This window comes from Nycticebus coucang, chromosome 11, assembly GCF_027406575.1.
Source record: "Nycticebus coucang isolate mNycCou1 chromosome 11, mNycCou1.pri, whole genome shotgun sequence".
Taxonomy (NCBI): domain Eukaryota; kingdom Metazoa; phylum Chordata; class Mammalia; order Primates; family Lorisidae; genus Nycticebus; species Nycticebus coucang.
The window spans coordinates 78,540,424-78,544,148 of NC_069790.1; the positions used below are offsets into that span (position 1 = coordinate 78,540,424).

Sequence of the window (3,725 nt, forward strand, 5' to 3'; positions counted from 1 at the left end):
TTCCTCATCAGTAAAAGGGAGGCTGGACAACTTTCAGGAAGCCTTCCAGCTCTCCACTGCCAACACACCCTCCAGTTAGGCGACTTTAATTTATTTTACTATTATCCTCATTATTAATTGCGGCCTATTCCTATGCCCAAATGGATGCATGCATGGAAAATTACTATGAAAAAGCCATAATCTACATTGATAAAAATCTAGGTAATATGAAAAAGTTTGCTGAATTCTTAGGCATTATCTAATCATGGTCTCATTCTATACTACATGTGCATTCCATTTTTTGTCACTATGATTTGAGAGAATTATTCCCACCCTTAATAGTAAAGGTTGTCCTTTCAGAATCATCTAATGATTGAGAAAACACATTATACAAAACAACCAGTATAAATTCCACAGTGCTTGCAAAATAAAAATCAGTTTTATCTATCTTATGTATAAAAGACAGTAGATACAAGTGATAACAGTAAATTATTCACATTACTAATATGGATACAATGCTTGGGGTGTCTGTGCTCTCACAAACGTACTGCAGCAAACAGTGTCTTTGTCCTCTCACCAACCCCATACCTCAGGGTCTTCACCCCATATACCAAGAACTACCCCTCCACAGCATGCCACCCTGGGTTAATAGAACTTTAGTGATAAAAATTTGATGACCATAATTTCCAGTACTCTTACTCTGTGGAATATTAAAGTGGAGTATTAGAAGTTTATCAGTAGTAAAACTAAAGCTAGAGCTTGTCTCCTTATTACATTTTTCATTTCCATTTTGGAACATGTCAAACCATCCTCTTTGTAAAAGTTGCTATTGGTATTCTACTCAGACCCAAATGCCTCCATCCCCAGCTGTGCCAGTGTTGACTAGAGAGAGGTCACAGCTGGACCCTTCACCTAAGAATTGCCTTCGGCAGCACTACCTTGCCTAGAAACACCTGCAGAGCTTATGCCGCCACCTCTACCCATACACCTCCATGGCAGACCATAGACAATGACTGGCTGATCCAGGGGCACAAAAAGCCCTGACTCCCTGGTCTCAAACAAGACCCCCCTTTGATACCATTTATATGCCAGAACTCCCTGTGGGGTCACTTGTTTGCCTAGGTCTTCCCCCACTTTCCTGTCTCCTTCTCTTCTCTTGAGCCTACTCATTCTATGAATCACTTGCGCAAGAATCACCATTTCAGGCTCTACTTCTAGAGAACCTTATCTAAGACTTTTTTTTTTTTTTTAGCATTTCTAAAAATAGAGCTATCAGCCTCATAAGACATGCCATTCTATTTTTGGACAGCTCTGGTCATTAGAAAAGTTTTATTATTACTCTATTGAGATCACATCTGCCTCTATAATTTCTATAGTCTAGTCTCTTTTCCACAAGACAGTCTCTCACATATTTGGCAGAGGGGGACAATTATATCCTCCTTAAATCTACATTTTTTTTCCTGAACTGTGAAAGAAAGAAAGGTTATTTATTTTAAAAAAAATTATAGGATATTTTAGCTCAGAATAATGTCTATCTAAAAACCAAATTGCATGAGATAAAATCAAAATCAACCAGAAGAGAATTTGAAGACTGTATTCTAATCCACAGGGGAGAAAAAAGTCTCACCAACTCTCCCAGCTCCCCAGGGGTGAGTCTAGAACTTGAGCATATATATCTTTAACTCTAAAGTCTGTGTTTGTGCCATTTCTCCATGCTATTTCCTAATACATGTAGCAAAACAGCTACAGAAATGGCCATCTGGAATCTGCTAGTGGTCTCATCCTATTAACAGCATGTATTAATTTCCTAGGGCTACCACAATAAATTGCCACAAATTGAGTGGCGAAAACAAAAGAAATAAGGTCTCAGACTGTTTGGCAGCTAGAAGTCTGAAATTAAGCTGTTGACAGGGCCATGGTCCTCTGATGACTTTCCTTGTTCCTGCCTAGCTTCAATCCTTGGTGTTCCCTGGCTCCTAGATGTGTCAGTCCAATCTCACCTCTGTCTCCAAGTGCTATTCTACCTGTTTGTGTCCCTGTACTCAAACTTTTCCTCTTTTTATAAGGACACTAGTCATAGTAGATTTAAGGCCCACCCTAATCCAAAGTGACCTCACCTTAATTACGTCTGCAAAAACTATACAGTAGAACCTCCATAGTTGACCACCTCCCTACATTGCCCATCTCCTTAAGTGGACCGAGTTTTCATAGACTGGACATGCACCACATGTATAGTACAACAGGCCTAGTTGCTTATGTTGACCACCTCCATATGTTGACCAGTTTGTTGCAGTCCCTTGGGTGGTCAACTTATAGGAGTTCAACTGTATTTCTGAATAAAATCACGTTCACAAGTTCCAAGAGGACGTAAATTGGGGGGTGGAGACATATTCAACCTAGTACAGAGTGGAACAAGTGGTTTATTCTTGGCCTATGTTGCTGACCATTTTCCTTCACCAGGTAAAACATGTGAGAAACTTGTATCCTAGACTCCAGTTTGACCAACAAGACAGAATGAGGTGTCAAGTGTAGAAATGGGGAAACCTTAGAATGAAATGGCCTTGATGTTTACAATAGTAAAAATGGCCAGGCCTCCAGAAAGGGGGCTTCCAAAAAGGCAAAAAAAATGATTCCCAAGGAAATGTGTTTACAAGAGAAATGAGGACTTAAAAACAGGAGTACTTCAGCATTATTTTTTAAATGATCCTATTGAGGAATAAAGACATATAAGCTATCTAGGAAGAAAATATAATAGAGATAAATGTTTTCTCACAATTGATCATAAATGAGGTGTCGAACTTGGGCTGAAAAAATAAACAGCAGAGTATAGAGGTAGCTTAGGGGAAGACAGCTGTCAGGGAGGAAGTGAGGGAGCATCAGATTTGGAGTTGGAAGACTTCATTCAAGTTCTGGTGGCTCAGAGGGTTCCTTGAACCCTTTGGTCAGAAAGGTGGATGAAGGTGGACAGAGCCATGCATGTAATAAAAGAAAGGCCAAAACTGTTTAGAGTGATAGGAGAATGTAAAGTCTCACAATAATTTGGGGCCTGAGAAAAACACTAAATATAAGATATTTGTTTTTCTTTTCTATCTCTGTAGCCAGGAAAAGATCAGGGAAGGAATAGCTGCACTATCTCTTGGACAATACAACCTGAACAGATAGATAGCATAACCAAAGAACCATCCACCTTTCATATCTTACTTCCATATCTCTCTCACAGAGAATAAACATTAATCACAAGGTAAACATCATGCAGAGAAAATTAAAATGTACAATAGGAAAAGAGGTAGCAAGGGAATCCTCACCCATCCTAAATGAATTCGAAACTTCAGTTAACACGAATTCTATTCCAAAATATCAAATGAGTTTGCAGATGAGATCAGAGAGCTGCTTGTGAGAATCAAGCAGAATGAAGAGGTGCTTTGTTGCTAGAAATGTTTTTACTTCTACACTTGATCTTAGCCAAAAGGCCGAGAAGCGATTATGTTTTTACTTCTAAAAAGAGTGAAAGAGTGAGATTCATATACAATTCAATAAGCCTCATGCAGATTCCAAGCAAAATTCTAAAATGGCTGGTTTGTAAACAAGACATAATAAAGAAGTATTGATCACTAATTCACTGAAAACGGCCAATTAGATCGTCATGCCAATTAGATCGCTTTCTTTTCTTGATTTGGTTGCCTTTTGTCAGGAGGAAGGCATGTGCAGGGTGCCTTTTTGTGTTAAATTTAAGAAATGAGGGCTGG

At 39.0% G+C, this 3,725-nt stretch overlaps 1 pseudogene; it reads right to left on the reverse strand.

Annotated features, from left to right (window-relative positions):
* Positions 1-3,246: 3,246 nt before the first annotated feature.
* LOC128560679 (uncharacterized) lies at positions 3,247-3,461 on the reverse strand (annotated as a pseudogene).
* Positions 3,462-3,725: the final 264 nt, after the last annotated feature.